At 36.8% G+C, this 19,992-nt stretch overlaps 1 long non-coding RNA gene across 1 annotated transcript; it reads right to left on the bottom strand.

Annotated features, from left to right (window-relative positions):
* Window positions 1-16,647: 16,647 nt before the first annotated feature.
* On the bottom strand, window positions 16,648-18,789 carry LOC113313685. Its single transcript, XR_003341990.1, has 2 exons — window positions 18,359-18,789; window positions 16,648-17,060 (listed from the first exon to the last, which is right to left on the bottom strand). It is a non-coding gene; the product is annotated as an uncharacterized LOC113313685 (long non-coding RNA).
* Between the last annotated feature and the right edge of the window lie 1,203 nt (window positions 18,790-19,992).

Raw genomic sequence — 19,992 nt, 5'->3', positions numbered from 1 at the left:
GAGAAATATTGTAGCGTGATACATATGGTTTTCGGATCATTGTGTAAGGGGGAGTGGTTTCCATGATCGAGATGTAGTATTGACTAGGGGGGGTGATACATATCACCGCAGTATTATTGTTAAAGTCGTGATACAATTGGACTTTGATGTTATATACTAATACTATGACACTGTACAATAATGATCGAGAATCTCTATTTCTCTCATAGCTACGGATCTTCAACAACGATGGTGCTAAACTTACAACCTTTGGGATCATTGAAGTACTTGGAAGGACGAAGATTTCAAGGAACGTTGAGGATTAGACTATGGAATAAGAGCCACTAAAGTATTCCATATGTATTAATAGTTTTGTTACTAAAATTTACAAAGAGGGAGATTGTTAGAGCATAGCTCGGTCAACCACGCATTCATTGCTATCTCAAGCATGTTTGTCAATTTTAGTGATCAAAACTATAAGTCTTGATTTCTAGCCTATATAGCTAAGTCTCGGACTAGGATAGAAAAGTGTAGTTGAGCTCAAGGACTTCATGGCGATTCATCATACAACGACGAAGATCTATACAACGAACCGTGGAACTTCATCAACAAAAAGGTATGTGGAAACTTGAATTTATCTATCACTCAAAAGTCTATCTCTTCTATCTCCTACTTCTTATGAGACAAAAGTCGTATGCTATATAGACTAGATCATACACATTTGACATTTCGAGCTGAGCATTTATTGCTTATCTTTTATCTCGAAATCGTGTGTTGGTAAAGCGTTTCGCTTTGATCAAGTTTATCTTCACCTAGTGACGAAAGCCATGAAAAGTTTCAATCACTTTGAGAATTGCTCTGACGTGAATCGGTCTGTGAATAACTGCTACATAGCGTCTTCTGAGAATGTCTCAATGATTGAAATGAGAGTTTAGATTACATAACCATGTATTCCTTGAACCGAAGTTTTCGAACTTTGTTGATCAAGAGAAATCGGGAGGATTGTGGAATTGGCTTGCCAAGTCCGCAAACTGTCGGGAAGTTCTCGACCGAGAATTTCTGCTGGATTTTCCAAAACTCGTTTGTGTTCTAAGTCCGCGAACCCAGTCCGCTAACTGGCGGAAGTCTCTTTCCGAGAATTTCTGCTGAGTTTGGAAAACTCAACCGATTAACTTAAGTCCGCGAACTTGTTTGTGAACTTAAGAGGTTATGATCTAAAGATGTGCTCTGAACATGAAACATTAAATTACTAAGGAATGCTTTATGAAAACCGTGGCTATAATGTTCATGAGCCGATTCTATCGAATCGAATCATCTTTGTTTCAATTATGTCTTGCGTAGTTACATAAGATCTCATAGCAATTGAACAACTCTTTAACTAGTTCATTTGAGTCAATTGAACTAGTTATGGTGAAGAAGAACAAGGTTAATATGAAATGCTCATATGGTTAACTTTTTGAGTTACTATGTTGAACCAACATACACGTACACGCTTGGGCATGGTTTTCACGAACCCATTAAACGTCTACCCAAGTGTGTGTGACAAGCTAAGTTTTTGATCTAACGGTTGAGAAATATTATCTTGAATCTAAATCAGGTTTTCATCTAACGGTGAATAAGGATTGCTTTGTAACTAAGGAAAAACCCTGATTTGAAGGCTATATAAAGGAGACATCTAGCATTGTGCAAAACTAATCCCTACACATCTGTGTGCTACTAGCGCCCGCTAGAGTCGATCTCCATTAACCTTTGATTTTCTTCTCTAAAATCAGGTTAACGACTTAAAGACTTCATTGGGATTGTGAAGCCAGACCGATACTACTTTATCATAGTTGTGTGATCTGATCTTGCATCTTCTATCGTCCGAGTACAATCCATTGATTAACTTGAGATCGTGAGAGTTCTCCTATAGGCAAGATAAAGAAGTCACAAAAATCTTCGTCCCACTGTTTGTGATTCCTCGACAATCCGCTTGTGTAGTCAGGAAGGATTGTAGAGAGGTGATTGATTAATCTAGGATGTTCTTCGGGAATATAAGACCGAATTATCAATTGGTTCCTGTTCACCTTGATTTTATATGAAAAGACGGAACAAAACCTAGGGTTTATCTGTGGGAGACAGATTTATCCTTTTATAGACTTTTCTGTGTGAGACAGATTTGTTTATTATCAAGTATGTGATTTTGGGTTACAACAACTCTTGGTTGTGGGTGAGATCAGCTAAGGCAATCAAGTGCGCAGTATCCTACTGGGATCAGAAGCGTAGGAGTACAACTGTACCTTGGATTGGTGGGAGACTGATTGGGGTTCAACTATAGTCCAGTCCGAAGTTAGTTTGCAGTAGGCTAGTGTCTGTAGCGGCTTAATACATTGTGTATTCAATCTGGACTAGGTCCCGGGGTTTTTCTGCATTTGCGGTTTCCTCGTTAACAAAATTTCTGGTGTCTATGTTATTTCTTTTCCGCATTATATTTTATATAATTGAAATAATACAAGTTGTGCGTTAAGATCATCAACTTCTCTAATCCAACTTTTGGTTCTTGATTGTAGTTGATTGATCCTTGGGATATTGGTCTTTGGTACCTTCCAATGTATCTCTCTTTGATAAAGACTTGCAGATTTCTATTTGCTTGAGTAAAGATCAAATCGAGAGATTGAGATATAAACTCTTTGATATTTTTATTGATTGAGTCTGACTGTCTAGTTGATTCTCATAAAAAGTATATTGGAGTTTGTCCATACAAATTGCTAAGCGAAATATTGGGTGGTGTTGTTAGACCCCCGCTTTTTCAATATGAATCAATTTATTTTGAGAAATAGATCGTAAACATGGAAACTAATTCACGAACTTTGTATTGTTTTTATAAGTAAAGAAGGCTTTGCAACCTAGAATCTCAATCCTAACACGTGCGTCCTAGTTGAAGCTAAAGTATTAATCAATCGAGGGCATTCTAGCCATTGAAAAAATAAATAGGATAAGAAATTTTGTTGATTGTTATTTCATTATCTCATTTTGTCATCCTATGAGCCCTCAAAACCCAGTCTTTGAAACCCTTATAATAGATTTATTTTTAAAATGTAGGATAAATTTTTTTTGACGAGTGCAATGATTTTGTTTACATAAGTTTTATCTTAAATTAGAGGAATGAGATTTTTACAAAAACTCATAATCCATACCTGGTCTCATAACAAAAACGTCGTAATGTGATTATCATTTCTGAATTACTTAATAATAAATCTTAAAATCTATTTTGAGAATATATTCTTTTCATTGATTAGCCAATCCTTTACATACGATATATATAGATACATACCTAAAACAGAATATCTACAAGATATGTTTCCTAGTCTAAAACGAACTGTGACTGAAATATAGGAAAGTTACAACAAAAACACAAGACTCGGAAGGTCGCTGTGAAGACTTGTTCCGGGGTTGTGGTGCCACTGCCATGGCACACAATATGTATACGTCCAATACCCCCCCTCAAGTTGGAGCGGGAGGATCGTGAGGTCGGACGCCCAACTTGCTGACAAGACGTCTAAAATGATCCACACCAAGTGGTTTAGTAAAGAGATCAGCTAATTGAGCTGCAGAAGGAATGTGAGTTGGTTTGATAAGACCAGAAACTATTTTTTCGCGAACAAAATAACAATCGATTTCAATATGTTTAGTCCGTTCATGAAATACTGGATTTTCAGAGATGTGAATAGCAGCCTGATTGTCACAATAGACTGGAATTGGCTTCGGAATATTAATACGAAGATCAGTGAATAAATAATATAACCATTGTAACTCAGAAGTTACCCTGTCTAGAGCTCTATATTCTGCCTCAGCAGAAGAAAGGGAAATAGTGGGTTGTTTCTTGGACTTCCAAGAAAGAGGGATAGTACCTAACATGGTGAAATAACCTGCCGTAGAACGACGAGTAGTCGGACAACCCGCCCAATCCGAGTCAGTATAACCAACAAGGGAAAGTGAGCTAGTGGCAGACAGAAAAATGCCGTGAGCAACCGTACCCTTTAGATAACGAACAACTCGATAAGCAGCATCCAGATGACCAGAACAAGGATGTTGCAAGAATTGACTTAAATAATTCACAGAAAAAGTGATATCAGGACGAGTGACCTGAAGATATAGTAGACGACCAATTAAGCGTCGATAAATACTTGGATCAGAGATAGGATCACCTGAGTTTGGTAATAATTTAAGGTGTTGCTCCATAGGAGACAGAGCAGGTTTAGCACCTAATAGACCAGAATCCTGAACAATATCTAGAATATACTTACGTTGTCCAAGAAAAATACCATGTGGAGAACGAGAAACTTCAATGCCCAGAAAATATTGCAAACAACCTAGATTTTTGAGTGAAAATTTGGCTTCAAGTTTATGGATGAGTTGCTGGATAGCAAGATTGTTATTTCCTGTAATAATGATATCATCGACATAAACCAAAAGATAAATAGAGATGGCGTCAGAATGAAAAATAAAAAGTGAATAATCAGCACGAGACTGGATAAAACCTTCCTCCAGTAAAGCAGTAGAAAATTTAGCAAACCATTGACGAGACGCTTGCTTAAGACCATATAGAGATTTATTGAGTTTATAAACACGAGTGTCACCCTTTGTTTGAAAACCAGGAGGAAGTTTCATATATATTTCTTCATGAAGATCCCCTTGTAAAAAGGCATTATTGACATCGAGTTGATGAAGAGGCCAATTAAAAATTGCAGCTACAGATAATAAAACACGGACAATAACTAATTTAGCAACAGGGGCAAAAGTGTCATGATAGTCAATACCTTCCTGTTGTGTGTATCCTTTGGCAACAAGACGCGCCTTACGACGATCAATATCACCATTCGGCTTGTATTTAATCTTGAATACCCATTTACAACCAATAACAGATTTTCCAGGTGGAAGAGTGGTCATAGTAAAAGTATCGTTATCAAGTAAAGCAGTATACTCTTTTACGATGGCATCACGCCATTCTGGATGTTTAATAGCTTCCGTAAAAGAGCGTGGTTCATCATTAGAAATAACCGAAGAGAGAAAAGCACGATGCTGCGAAGTAAATTTATCAAAAAAAATGTAATTGGTAAGAGGATACAGAGAATTAGACATACCTTTAGAAACAGAGCAAACATAATCCTTCAGATGAGATGGACGAGTATGTGTTCTATGTGACCTGCGTAAATTAGTATCACTAGGAGGAGTTATTTCATTAAAGGAGATGTCCGGAGAGGGAGACACAAGAGGAGGGTCAGTTGCATGTGAATTATGATCATTCAGAGTAGGCGGAGAAGAAGTCGAGTCAGCAACTGGCAAAGAAGATAAATTAGGAGAGTGAGTATCAATGACAGAATGAGAAGGAGGAACAGATATTGAGTCTTCATAGAAAAAATCAGTATCTGTAGAAGGGGAAAGTACAATATCAGAAGTGAATTTAGCATCTTTGAAGGGAAACAAATGCTCATGAAAGACAACATCTCTAGATACATAAGTTGTTTTTGTGGAGATATCCAAAATGATGTAACCCTTGTGGTTATGAGGATACCCCAAGAAAACACCAGGCTTAGCCCGTGAGTCAAATTTAGAATGAATCTTTGTGTTTCGAGCATAACATAGACAACCAAAAACACGTAGATGACGATAATTAGGGACAACACCGAGAAGAACTTCATGAGGAGTTTTATGCTTCAAAATGGGGGTTGGCATTTTATTAATAAGATAACACGCCGTGAGTAAACATTCTCCCCAATAAGTGAGTGGTAAATGCGATTGAAAACGAAGAGCACGAGCTATGCTGAGAAGATGACGATGTTTGCGTTCCACAACACCATTTTGTTGAGGGGTGGAAACACAACTGCGTTGATGATGAATGCCATGGGATTTAAACCAGGATTGCATGTCTTGAGATAATAACTCAGAGCCATTATCGGATTGTACTCTTTGCAATATGGAAAGAAATGGAATGGAATTACCAGTGGATATTGTATCTATTTTGTGAGAATATTGAGTAATAACAAAATTAAAAAAATATGTGAGAAATTTAAAAGTTTCACTCTTGAGGTGCATGAGATAAACCCACGTACAGCGGGAAAAGTCATCAACTATGGTTAAAAAATACTTTGCACCAGTGAGGGAAGGTGTCATAAAAGGACCCCAGATATCACAATGAATAAGTTCAAAACATCGTTTTGAAGACACTGAATTTTTATTAAAAGACAAACGGCTTTGTTTAGCCAATGGACAGACATCACAAAAGTGATTAGAACTAGATTTAATATAGGGAAAAGTACGACAAAGCAATTTAAAACGATCAAGACTAGGATGACCTAGTCTGCAGTGCCAAACATCGGCAGTAGTTTTATTACATAAGATTCTATTGAAAGACTGTTGCGGATGGGCTTGGAGATGATATAAGCCAGAGATAAAATCACCCCGACCAATCACTGCTCTCGTGACACGGTCCTGAAAGAAACAAACATTTTCAAAGAAATAAGCAATGCAATTAGTTTGGCGAGTTAATTGACTCACAGAGATGAGATTGAACTTGAAATTAGGAATGTGATGTACATTCGACAATTTTAGAGTAGGCGAAAAAACAACTTCTCCAATATGTTTAACCACAGAGAATGAGCCATCCGGGAGTTGCATGAGAATAGATGATTGAACAGGCATATAAGAGGTGAAGTAATGCAGTGAGTTGCAGATATGGTGCGTGGCCCCACTGTCCACAAACCATGGATCAACAAAAGAGGTGGAGAGAAGCTTACCAGCAAAGTTGGCACGAGCATCTTGCTGCGGAGGTTCAGGCGCAGGGTTGATCAAGGCCAAGAGACGGGCATATTGGTCAGCAGACAAGGAAGGAAGAGCATGTGGTGCAGCAGATGGGTCAGCGGACAGAGTTGTGGAAGCAGCAGTCATGTGCAGAGGCGCATTTGCCGAAAGCTGCTGTGAAGAACTGGTGGCAGGGGGAAAACCATGAAGCCTGAAGCACTTATCGCGAACATGTCCCAGCTTGTTGCAATAGTCGCAGAAGGGGCGCTGACGCTTGTTTTGGTTAGATGGCAGACGAGAACTGGAGTTGAACTGTCGAGATGAAGCAAGAGCAGCAGCGTCAACAATTGGCAGAGGAGTATGAGTAATATGCTGCTGTTCCTCCTCCTGCTGGACTAGATTGAAGATGCGAAGAGCACTGGGAAAAGGGTCCATGGTGAGTATCTGACTACGAAGGTTGGAGAACCTGTCGTGCAATCCCTGCAGAAATTCCATGGCACGTTCTCGTTCGAGTCGCTCAATCATGTGCTTGCCAGCACCACATATACATGCCTCCGTAGAAGCAACCAGGGAGTCATATTGATCCCAAAGAGTTTTGATCTTTGTATAGTAAAGAGATACATGCATTGACTCCTGTTTGATTGAAGCAATTGAAGATTTTAAACGAAACACAATAGGAGCATTGGAGACACAAAACCTGATTTGCAGATCTTTCCAGATAGCATGAGAGTTGGCAGCATACAAGCAGCTAGCCCTGATATCTGGTTGGCAAGAGTTCAGGAGCCAACTGCCCACGAGATCACCGCATCTCTTCCAGCATTGGAACTGTAACGGATCTGTTGGAGGAGGAAGCGAGCCATCAACAAATCCTAGCTTCCCTTTGGCATTCAGAGATTTGGTAATGCCCCTAACCCAGGAACCGTAATTGTCCCCTTGTAAAGGAGGAGAAGAAAGAATGGTTGCAGGGTTATCACTAGGATGGATGATATAAGGATCTAAAGTTCTAGGATGAGTGGAATAATTGAGCAAAGTTTCATTGTTATGTGATGGAATATTATCATGCACAGGAGAGTTGGGAGAAGATTGGTTGGAGCTAGACATGATGAAAAGAAATAAAACTAGAGAGACGGCAGTAGAGATGAAGCGGAAGAATGTGTTTCCTAGGATCTACAAGGATACCATCTTAAAATCTATTTTGAGAATATATTCTTTTCATTGATTAGCCAATCCTTTACATACGATATATATAGATACATACCTAAAACAGAATATCTACAAGATATGTTTCCTAGTCTAAAACGAACTGTGACTGAAATATAGGAAAGTTACAACAAAAACACAAGACTCGGAAGGTCGATGTGAAGACTCGGCTGCTGTGAAGACTTGTTCCGGGGTTGTGGTGCCACTGCCATGGCACACAATATGTATACGTCCAATAATAAACAAAAAATAACTACCCAAACTGTATAATTATGCACCCAATAACATCACATGGTAACTTTGGAAGAAATTCATAGTAGTAACAGTTAAGTCGAAATAGCAACAATACAAGACCCATAAATGATGTGCATCAATATCCCAGCGGCTAACAAATCGAGAACCTTCTGTCGAGGACTAATTGGACTTCCTTAGAGCATATTATGGAGACAACTTGTACTCGTATTGAAGGCAACTAATACACATTTAGTAATTGAACACGCTAAGTAATTGAAAGCTATAATCGTTCACATCGTGTATTAAAACGTTAAGGTAATTAAAGAATATGTGTGCGACCCAATTAATGAGAACTCAAAATAAAATCATAAAAAAAAATGGAAAACAAAATTGCATGATTTTTATCTTGATTTGTTGTCATATTTTTTGATGACAAATGGATGACAAGAAAATTGTGAATGCATATAACTTCATTATGTGGATATAAGAGCAATGGTGGTTAAAATGCTCTAAGTGGTCCTAAAATTTGATAACTTCACTCATCAACTTCATGCGCTTATATGTACATGGCTACAAATCCACCAACACTACTTTATACTATCGCATTTCAATGCTATTCTTACATCTTGTTTACACTAAACTTCTGCCAAGATTACAATAAAAACAGCATGTTACCCAATTATGCAACAGATTTGAAAAATACAATCTAGTTCCTCATGAATATCACTGACCATTTGTTAAGATCGGATTTTGAAATATTATATCGCAGTCTGTTAATACATAGTGATAAAAATCACATAATGTACTATGTTGTCAAATTTATCTAAAGCTCGTCAACCGTCATAAATAAGAACAAATATTTTGTACAACAATTCGGTTGCTAGCTAGGATGCTCACAAGCTCAAAAGTTCGGTCGATGAATGTTTGCACACATGAGATGAATGAGACTAATACATCATGCAAAAACATGATATTTAGTTCAATCAATGCAAGGATAAGTAAGTATTAGACAAGGGGCAAAGGTAAGAAGTACTCGCGATGATATATTAACTGAGCTAAGTTCCAATGCAGCAGTGAGACTAGATACATTCTTTTTCACAAAATTCTAAGAGGAAGAAATATGTTTGATACATGTGCACACAAATTGTAAGAGGAATCAGGTTACTTCCAAACATATATATACATGAGAAGACAATAAATACAGGTTGACTGTTTTGTGTTTAAAATAAGTGATTTGCAGTAAAGCTTTCTTCACGATTATACTTCCTGATAAATATGTTTTCTTGTATTTCACAACATGGGTAGTATACCTATAGAATCGATTTCCAAACCCTGGACATCTGATAAAAAGTACTTTGTTGATTCCATGAATAATGTATACTACACATTTAAAGCAACAACTAGGCAAGTCGAGATATAGAAGTTGTTCTACTCGATTATCAAGAACATCCCTGATGAGCATGAAACTTTTACTAGGAATGCGAGTATGACTAAAACAAATAACTATTGGCTTTTCATCATGGGGAGGAAAATCCATAAGCATGGGTGATCGACAGAAGCAAGAGTATAAAGTTTTGTACTACCTAGGCAGTCGATGTATCTCTTTATTCCACATCTTTCTTGAATTAACTAAAAAACCATTGTTGTTGTCATGACTTAAAGGAGTTAGTTGATACTACTCTAGACACACCTCAAACAATAGTCCAAGTGATCAACGCATAATAAGACTGAAGTGAACAAATAAAAATCAAAAGGTTGAAAACTTACCTCTTTCTCGATCAAAGTAGTCAGTCTTCTTCATCGCTCGTCACATCAATAAGATTCCATTGAAACTCTTAAAAAACGCTACTTAACTTGGAATAAGGATTCTAATATTTAGATTATATGAGCATTAATAGGTCAAAAGTAAAAAATAAGTTAAGTAGGGATATTTATAACCTCACACTACATGCAACTTATATTATAGGTTCCAATGAACACTTCACCTAATAGTAAACTCACATTACTAAGAGTAAGATCCTACCCGACTAAGTAGTCTCGCTTACAAAATAGTTGAAACAAACTAATCTATGTAGCAGTTCACTTACGGAGAGAGTCGAGAAACTTCCTAATATTATGAGAATTGGGGTCGAAAGGCCACCTAATATTAGGAGGATTATGAGTCTGGTTTGTCAAAACTTTTTTGGTGTCATTCACTGACTTGTTTAATTCGCCAATTGACTTCGAAGACTCTTCCACATTCTTTTCTAATTCAACGTGAGACTTGTTTACTCCATCATCTGACTTCAAAGAGCCTTGGACACCCTCCACCTTTTCTGCTTCTGCACGAGAACTTTGGACATCTTGTACCACTTCTGAAACTCCTCCGTTGGTAACTTCACCAGAGAAAAATCTCCATATTTGTCCCACAAAATATTTGAACATTCCGAACGCAGTACTTAATGCAATAAATTTTCCCAAAAATACCATAAATTCTGATTTGGGATGAGTGTCCTTGTTTATGTTACTCAATCAATTATCCATAAGCGTAAAATGACCACTCCAGTGGGTAGTTAGTTAATTGATTGCATATACCCATATTTGCTAACCGTTCGATTCAAATTTTGATTATTTGATGTGGAGTAGGTGATAATACTGAGTGTGAACCATGGTTCTCCCTATCGTCTATCGATATCTATCCCATCCTATCATATCGGTTCTCACAAGGGAATGACCCCTGCCGAAATGGCATGGGCTATTTCACGGGGTTATTTTGCTTTGTTTAATGAAATTATGTCGTCGTATTTCTGATTTGAATAATATGGAAATCCGCGCGTTGGTGTAGAATATGTGAGAAGCCAAAAGCCATGCATGTGCCCGCTAACAATTTTCTATATCCTATGTTTGGGCTTTCAAAGAAGAAAACTAAGAAAGCATAACATGAGAAAATTTGGGGTCTCAATAATGTGAGTCAATTCATAAAGATAAAGATCAAATGAGCTTTGATATCATTACAATAAAATTAGGAAGTCAAATGATGTATTAGTTAAATCACGTTACTGATTAACCTTCAACCAACCATGAACTATGCTTGCTGGTTTATACTTATACAATATAGTTATCTTTTCTTTTGGTATGTGCTGTGCTAATATGTTGCAGCTTTTTGATCTAAGCCTAGCCTCTTCTGAGCTGAGCAAAAATTATCGGTCAATGTTTACTTTGAAAATATGCATATCAATATCGCCTTTTATTATTATCCTATTATTATTCAAGAATATGTTGCTTTCATGGTGACTGAAAAGGTTGCAATATTTTTCTTGGTGCAAAACCTTTCACCGCCTTTTAAGAAACTCTAAGTTTACATTCAATCAATTAAAGATAGTTATGAAACTTAAAAGAAGTTCACATTTAATTAATTAGAAGCTCGCAGCATAAAACATACATGCATCCTACAAAAAATTCCAAGAAACCTCCCTTTGGTTCGTAATAATGGAACTAAAAAACGAACAAAAAAATATTTTTGCTCTTCAGTAAAAGTTACAGTTGGCTTAGTAAAACCACATAAAGGAAACACCCCATTTGATTCGGGTAACCATTATAATTATCTCAACCTTTAACTCGTTGAATATCATGAACTACATAACACTGCTAATCATGTCAGTGTTGAGTTACAATCACCTGTCTATTCTTATCGCATAATTTCAATCCACTGAGTATTGCTATCAATAAATAGTTGAATACTGGCAGGCCAGTGCTCTTCTATAAAAGAATCTTGTTAACTTAAAAACCTAATTAACAAATGGATGAATTCAGGGATTGAAGTCAGGTGTAAAAGTTATCTGTGAACTATATCTGAAATGCACCTAACATATGAACTCTAAAGGCATATGAATCAAGCTCAGTATATTTGGCTATCCAACTCTTACCTTGGACCCATTGTATCTTGCAATCATCCGTCGGACAATGAATGTTCAAAAGCCCCACAATAAATTTTCCCCTCAGAATTATTCCAATAATATCTCCATCCTATACATGGGTATATCTTCTGATTCTACCAGAAATATGAGTTCTCGTAGAATTTTTGGTATTCCGAAGGAACCATTAGCTGCAAAGATTCTCAGTTAGAGGTACAAATATGAATGTTTCCAATTAGTCTATGATTTTAAATTTGGTTATAGGTCTTTACCATTCGAACTCCTGGATCGACTGATTCTGAAATCGAATAACAATAGTCTGATCCATGAGATTGAGAAATTTGGTGATCAATACCTGTCATTCAAAAGCAATAATTTTAGGAATATGGAAACTCAACAAATTCAACGAATATATGATGAATCACACCAAGAAATTCGAAGGAACATGGAAAGGTTAAAAATACAAATTGCTCAACTTAGTGAACGTATGAATGAGGAAGAAGTTCGGCCTCAAAACCAGAGTAATTCTGAAATTCCTAAGGACGATAACAAATATTTTGAAGATGAGGAACCTATTGAAATTCTCTGTAACAAAGATGTAGCTACACCAACTCCTGATCGTAATAATGATCATTCACATATTCAAAACGAGGAGGCGTGGTATGGCATATCTATTTTTATAACTGGTGTAACATACTGAAACAAAGATCTTAGGATTTGCAATGAAGAAAATTTTGCAGAGTGGCCCGATTCGGATGATAAGACGGAGATTGAGAATGAAACCAAATTGATTGATTTCGTGGAAGACCTAATTGATGTTTATAAGGAATATAATGATGATGAGGTTTTGGTTTAAGCAGAAATTAAAGGTTTGGTATAGGACCACGATATACTCAAGGTGATTAATTTACTGGATATGAGGATCTCGTATAAGGTTTAGTTAATCATTGACATAATTATATATCTATTTATATTTTTACTCTAATCAAAGTAGCTTCCCAAAGAGTTGTTAACCCAACTTTTAGGAAAATACTTCACTTAGAATTGGAGATGTGTGCTTCCTAAGTTTTAACAGATTGTTTTGCTTCTAAGTATCCACCATTGATGTGTTTGATTCTAGCATTGTGCAGATTCATCGAGAGGAACCCTTTGAAGTTCCCATGCATTATGTTCTCTATATGCTTCTAAGTATAGAAATGACTAAGTGTGGAGAAAACTTCAATAAAGTGATAGCTTCAACATTTATATCTTGTGATAAAATTTTTGTGAAGTTGTTACTACAATTACAGATTGTTGTCTGGGTGGACTACCATATTTTCAGAATGTTGGTATATGGACGATAACAAGAATTTCAGGCTGGGGACGTTAAACTAAACGATGATTGGGAGACAACTCATTGGTTTTGTATTTTTTATCCTTTTTGTTTTTGTTTTTCTTCTTTTACATATCATATTAGGATTTCCCACCTTGGTTTCAGATGAGTCAATTACATTGAGGACAATGTAGAGTTTAAGTGTGGGGAGTATTTGGATATTTTGCATACAAAGTTTTTTGCCTTTTGAATAGAATTGTTTCAAAATGTTTGTAAATATTTTCATAAAACCTTGTAGGGATTTTAAAGTCACTAGTATACTTCTAGCTAAGTTTAAATATGGATTTCTAACCAAGATAACATAACTTGTAATTGTTGGAGAACAACATTCGGGTTTCTTACTTGTTAGAGTGTGGAATGTTAGAGTGTTAAAGATTTAATCATACCGGTGACAAATTAGGTGCAAAAAGATATTTAGTGTTAGAGTTGTTGATCAATAATTAGTTGACACTACCCATGTTTACATTAAGCGAGACACCGACCTTCAACTCTTTGTAGATGAATAAATTGTCATTTTAGAGTGTATGTCACCCCACGCTAATTCTGGGTAGAATGGTGAGTTACCCAACTTCGCACCGATTTTCAGCACTATTTTTGATCTCTTGAGTGCTAATTTTGTCAATCACAAGGGTGACATTTAAAGATGAAAACCTCTTTATTGTATTTTGATTTTCAGTTAGCACCATTCTCTCTCGTCAACAATAGGTTCGTAGGAACACATTATCATCATTAACAAACAAGTGATATTAAAATCTACGAAGAAGGTTGAAGATGTTCAAGGTTTACAAACGCAATGGTACAATGAAGAGCAAAATTTTATATATAAAGTGAAACAATATATAATGAGCAGAATTCTATATCCAAGTTGAAGATTTATGTACAAGTGCAAAAATCAGCAAATGATGTAAATTTATTGAAGTTTATGACACCAGGACGATACATGTAGTAAAGAATCAAGTCGTAAAGTCCTTCTCTCATAGCCATGTTAATTTTAGTTTCATTTTTTTTATTGTAGTTGCAATCTTAAAAAACAAAAAATACATCAATACATAAATAAAAAATTAAACATTGACACTTGGATAATATATTGTGTGTTCTCATGTCTCCGTCGCCTAAGCAAGCATGGGATGCAGGATCCATGAGAACTATCATGTAATCTGCTGAAAAGAAACGTATGCTTGGATTCAATTAGATTTAATCATGTTGTCGATATTAAGAAAAAGAGAGAGGATACTTTGACTTTGGGTCCCAACTTTCTGATCAATTTTATGTTTGGGTCCTAGAAATTTGAATATTAGAGTTTGGATCCCAAGATCGTTCGACAACCTATATGGATAAAACTCAATACAATTTTAAGCATACCAACTTAATGATCCTTGAGTATATGTATATGGAGCTTATATCCATATTTCTTCTCAATCAGTATGAATATACAAAGGAGTCCGTGAACCTGATTGTTAATAAGAATACTTGGACGATACCAAAAATCGATATCCATATGATCAATCTAGTCATATCCAAATGATCAAATCAGAATTCTCCCAAGTAATAAACGTGTTATCTATCTTTCAAGAAACGAATTCTATAAGAAACAAGTCTCGTAATCGATCATAATTAGATAGACGTATCCACTAAGATTGAATACATACTACTCGCATAAATCCAATTATAAAGATAGACAATATACTACGGAAAAGGAAAAACACAAGATATCAGAAGTTTTGTTAAGGAGGAAACCCGCAACTTTAGAAAAACCTCGAGATCTCGTCCATATTTTGAACACCAAACTGTATTAATCCGCTACAAATACTAGCCTACTATCAGACTTCGGAATGGAATGCAGTTGAGACTGAATCCACCCCCCAAGTGATTCAGTTACAGTCGCGCTCCTTAAGTTTCTTGAACCTCGCAAGGCTCTACGCAAATGACTCCCTTAGCAGGCGTCCTTTACAGCCTAAGAGTTGCTTCAACCCAAGTGAATACTTTTGATACCAATCTGCCTCTAACAGATAATCTTATTTCATTTCCCTTCAGATCAAATATCAAGGCTTGGAAATCTGCTTGCAATAAATAAAGATAACAAACCTCACAATCCGGAACACTTACACTCACTTAGATGAGAAGACTGGATCTTTTACCATCTCTCAAGAACACTCTTCAATTTATCAATTAAAAATAGTTTTCAGATATCTATCTTGAGGAATCACAAAGTCTGGGACGAAGAAAACTTTGCGATTTATATATAACTTGACTGAAAGATATTACGAGAACCTCGATAAAAGAAAAGCAAGATTAGGATACACGAACTATCAAGGTAAAGATATTCAGACCTGGCTTCACGATCCCCCAAAGCTATGTCTTTCAGTCGTTGACCTAATTATGTTTCTCAAAGGAAACGTAGGTCAATAAAGGACGACTCTAGAAATCAAATAGGACACAAAGTGTCAGGGATTGAATTTCCCAGTTAAAAAAGCATCTCTGTTTATATTTTTTCAAGACCGCGGGTTGCTTAGAATTCAAGCTAAAAAAACTTGACAACCAAGCAAGCACTTTCTCTGTTTACATGAAACTCTGATTAGGGTTTCAAGTAAGCATGTGAGAAACTGTCTTGAAAATACAATAGAAGAATATACACTATGGTCCGATTACGGAACCGTGTATAATGACCGTCTGATTTTGGCAAATATTCCTTTCAAACATAAGTATTTCAGTGATCAATGATGTATTAGAAGTGTTTAAGAGAGTCATAGAAATATAAACATATTTATAAAATAAGGCTTTGAGCATCTGCTAAATTCTACTGGGACCATTGGTGAAACAGTTCGTGAACCATAAGGATAAAGTTCACGAGTCAGGAGCTACGGATCATGAACCGAGTACGTCAACTGCTAGCCTATTCTACCAACATTAAAAATTCAGTTCACTACGGGTTCGCCAACTGCTATCCTATTCTACCAACATCAAAAATTTAGTTTACCATGGTTGACATAAGCATTAACGTATACCTATTGTTGTTGATGTTCATCAAACACGAAGAACATCGCCCAAAATCAGTTCATATGGTACTCACACATCAACCGATTTAGGGTTGATGTTCTTCGTATTTGATGAACACCAACAATAATCAGTATACGTTAATGCCAATATTAACCAATTCATTAACCATGTTTAATTTTAGCACAAACCCAATTTTTTTTTTCTTTTGAAGCATGAAATTTATTAAAGTACTAAGGGACTATTACACGAGGGTGTATAATACCCCAAATTCATCAATTACAATAAGATTGGTAAGCCATGAATCTCCAGTAACATGATATTGGAGAAGAATAGCAGTCTTCAGATCGGAGTTGCATTGAAGGTGAATTTGGTTTCGAAGGTCGAAAGTTCTTCGGTCAATGCTTTCCACAAGAAAAGCTGTATTTTTGATAGACACGGCAATGCCCAGAAGAACTTAGGTGGTGGTAGAGGTGTTCGATGCAATTGATTGAAGTTGTTAGTCATGTCTTTGTATCTTGAAACTGCGGTGAGCTCCCGAGTGATAACCATGTACTCCTTTGTTTTTCCGGCTTGAACGATAGACTAATAAAACTATCACACTCGAACTGTATATAAAAGAAAAAAATGACTCTCAACATTAGCTAAGAAACAAGGATTAGAATGAAAACAAGTCACTAACCTAAGGACACAAAAACAAAACTTAATATAAAAGTTACAGAATAAAAGAAGACACAAAAATATTCAAAGAGTGAGCAAGAAGGTGGACGTTCCACCGGCCCCTTAGCCCACCAATTAGGATTTGGTGATTGCTCTTGTGATACCAAAAATCTGTAACAACTTCATGGTTTTCATATTCCAGGAGGAGATAATGACTGTTTGATTTATCTGCGCTGCTTGCTGTGAGAAACAAAAATGGTTTTCCTGTTAGATGTCTGACTCAAATTCCATTGGAAACCGACATTGAGGAGGTACCGATAGCGGCTTTGCCGCAAATTGTGTCACTGACGCACGAAAGAAGCTGATTAGCAAATCTGGATTTGAACTTGACGACGCCAAATCTTCAGCACATGGCTCATTGGAAAATAAAAATACTTAAGGCGAATTTCTTCTATTGAGATAAGAACTCCTCTGAATCATACATGAGCATAATCATCTCATAGGCTTCAATGCATAATACATCATATCAAGAAAGATTATAGGATTGGTCCCAAAACTTCATCATAAAAATACACTCTCCATACAAATCTCGTTTCCTCCTTTAACACACAAACTTATTCACGAGAAACAAACTCAAACCTTACCAAGAAACTGAAACCAAAAATTATGATAAATAAACCACAACCTGAACCATCCATCTTAATAACCAAGGCGAAAAACCCAAGAAAAAAGATGAAGACTACAAGAGATAGGAACCACCAATACTACAAAAACGCCAGATCAAACTGCTACAACTTGAAAAATTCTGATGGGGATGAAGAGGAAGGTCTTCTTTCCAGGTTCAGGTTCAAAGAATTTAGAAATGGATTAAAAAAAGAGATTACACCATACTATATTTTGGCAATGGTAATGAACAGGTTTCAGAACAAGAGAATAAAGTTTACACAACAGACAGATACGAAAAGGACTTGGAGAACGATAAATAGAGAGATGTAATGGAGGTGGGATTTTAGAACTATGTTATGGTAATATGAGATCTGATATTTATTTTTTTGTCGGCAATTGATTCTGCTAGGGATTCAAGAACTAGAAACGGCCTCTAAATTTTTCAGCAATTGATCAGGTGAAACTTTGAATTGAAAGGATTCAAATAAAGGTCGAACACAATTAACAACTTGAACCCTAGTTTTTACCTCTATGGAGAGGTGCTTGAATGTAAATATAGACCTTGTGATAGAATGGTTACCTGACATCGTGAAAGAGTTCATCAGCTATTGCAGCCAAACCAGGTTCTGATTAGAAAGATCAATGTAAACCGAGCCGAAATACCTGTTTTGAATACCAAAAAACACAACACAACAACAAGAAGAAACAATCATGAATAAAAGAGGGATATCATAAATAATAACCAATCAACGATCTAATTGGTGTTATAGGGACGGCGAAACGAAGAATTAGCCGCTGAAACTGGCCAGATTCATGGCGAAGTTGATTAGGTTTTGGTAAAAACTTGATAAAAATCCAGTTTTGAGTGGGAAAGCGACTCTCATCGAAATTGGTTACTCAATTGATCCCTAGCATTTGTTATCTCCATATTACATAGCATGAAAATATGAGTTGAACGCAAAAAGAATGAGATCATTTCGACACCAAACGAAGAAATTATGGGCAAAACAATCGAAGTAATGCCCGTATTTATAATCGGTGGATAAGGGAATTTTTATGTAAACCGATTATTGCAACAACAAAAAAAACGGTCCGCGAGTTATAACCCCAAAGGTGTCACTATCCATACACAAAAACTCCAACAAAACAAATTGTTCACAAAAACCCCATTTAATATAATTGGTCTATATTACCCTCTTACTTTAAATCACCCTAACAAAAACAAAAATCAACCCCACTTTAATTCTTATTATATTGTCACCACCAACAAGCAACGCCACCTTCTACCACCGCCACCGACCACCACCGTCGTCGCCGCCACTGACCGCCACCGCCAACCACCGTCGCCACCACCTCCGACCGTCGCCGCCACCTTCGACCACCACTGCCGCCGCCACCGACCACCACCGCCACCTCTGACCGCCACCGCCGCCACCGACCACCACCGCCACCTCCGACCACCACCGCCGCCACCTCCGACCACCGACCACCACCGCCACCTCCGACCACCGACCACCACCACTACTAACCAAAATTTAGATGAAACCGATTTTGGTTTCATCATAAATCCGATGAAGCCGATTTTGGTTTCATCATAAAATAAGATGAAACCCTAATTGGTTTCATCAAAATTCAACTACAAGAAAAATTCAACAAGGATCTTATGTTGCAGTTATCTTGGATACAACAACATCACAACAACACAGATCCATGCTCTATGCTACAACACATATTATCAACTGCCAGCACCACCATTGTCGACCACCGCCGACCACCACCGACTAAAACCAGCAACATCGCCAACACCCGCCGACGACCACCACCACCACTGACCAAAAATTAGATGAAACCGATTTTGGTTTCATCATAAATACGATGAAACCGATTATGGTTTCATCATAAATAAGATGAAACCCTAATTGGTTTCATCATAATTCATCAGTAGATGCACTTCATTTAAGCTTCATTTCTTCTCTAGTTTACAACATCATCTCCTGTAACTTAGCTCTACATAAAAACAGCTCTACTTTCATCCTCCGTCTATCCACAGCGACACCATCTGCTTCATTGACCATCTTCTTCTCATCCTTGTAGCCCTAGCCAAGAAAGCAACAACACGACAACACAGATCCATGCTTTATGCTACATCACAAATCAATATGTTACATATTTAGCTCCTAAATCATCACAACTAAATCTTAAACATGAACATGA

Source organism: Papaver somniferum, chromosome 9 (assembly GCF_003573695.1).
Source record: "Papaver somniferum cultivar HN1 chromosome 9, ASM357369v1, whole genome shotgun sequence".
Lineage (NCBI taxonomy): Eukaryota > Viridiplantae > Streptophyta > Magnoliopsida > Ranunculales > Papaveraceae > Papaver > Papaver somniferum.
The sequence above is the reverse complement of the archived record's forward strand: the minus strand, read 5'-3'. Positions and strand labels throughout refer to the sequence as shown.